General features: G+C 40.1%; 1 pseudogene; it reads right to left on the reverse strand.

Moving 5' to 3' along the window:
* The window catches only part of LOC101589239, a 2,295-nt pseudogene extending 1,681 nt beyond the window's left edge, over positions 1-614 (reverse strand).
* Between the last annotated feature and the right edge of the window lie 504 nt (positions 615-1,118).

The following is a 1,118-nucleotide window of genomic DNA, read 5'->3' on the forward strand; positions in this document are numbered from 1 at the left end:
AGAGAGAGAGAGAGAGAGAGAGAGAGAGATTTACAACCTACCTGATTACCCACAAAAGTCATAAATAGGAATGAGAATATGAAGGGCCTGCCAAATAGCTCAGCGGATTAAAGTGCCTGTGAGAGATCCTTGGGCTTGCCATACTGGTCCCACTCGTGGGGCACACTGAATCAACAAGACTGGGCGTGGTGGCGCACACCTGTAATCCTAGCTCTTGGGAGGCTGTAAACAGGATGATCACTACGCGTCTGATCTAATAGTGAGACCCTAAACACCTTGTAGTTCCTTCCCTAAATTGCAAAAAAAAAAAAAAAAGCCATGAGAATATTCATTGTGTTATGATTAATTTTATATGTCAAGTATAAAAGTGCACTTATACCAGGTGCAAAATGAATAAATCTGTGTTTAATCTTAATCTGGGTATATCTGCGAATTGTCTCTAGAGGTGAATACTGAAATGGAGTGTACAGCAAACTGCCTTTGCTGCTGAGTGGGCTGGATCCAATCTCTAGACGCTGAAGGCCATTGAAAGTTGGAGTAAGAGAGAGCTGCTCTTCACCTGATGCAAATTGGGGCGCTGACCCAGAGGTGTGCACAGGGACTATAGCTGACATCGCTGTAATCTCAGTTCTAAGGCTTTCAGGTTTGGGCTGGGCCAACACCACTGCCTCTTTCAAGTTGCAGCAAACAGATCTTGAGATTCTTTTACTCATATGAGTCCATCCCTTGAGATGATAGATAGATAGATAGATAGATAGATAGATAGATAGATAGAAATGATAGATGGATAGATAAAGATCTTTTCATTCTGTTTCTGTAACTAATTCCAACAAACATTGAGATAATAGGGTTTCTTTTAATTAGTGTTTAAATTAAATCATCTGATTAAAATAAGTAGTGTCAGGGGCCGGAGAGATGGCTCAGTAGACTAAGTGCTTGCCTGGCAAGCACAAGGGCCTAAATTCAATCCCCAGTTCTGAAAAAAAAAAAAAAAGAAAGAAAGAAAGAAAGAAAGAAAGAAAGAAAGGAAGGAAGGAAGGAAGGAAGGAAGGAAGAAAGAAAGAAAGAAAGAAAGAAAGAAAGAAAGAAAGAAAGAAAGAAAGAAAGACAGACAGACA

This window comes from Octodon degus, unplaced genomic scaffold (genome assembly GCF_000260255.1).
Source record: "Octodon degus isolate 3935 unplaced genomic scaffold, OctDeg1.0 scaffold00025, whole genome shotgun sequence".
NCBI lineage: Eukaryota > Metazoa > Chordata > Mammalia > Rodentia > Octodontidae > Octodon > Octodon degus.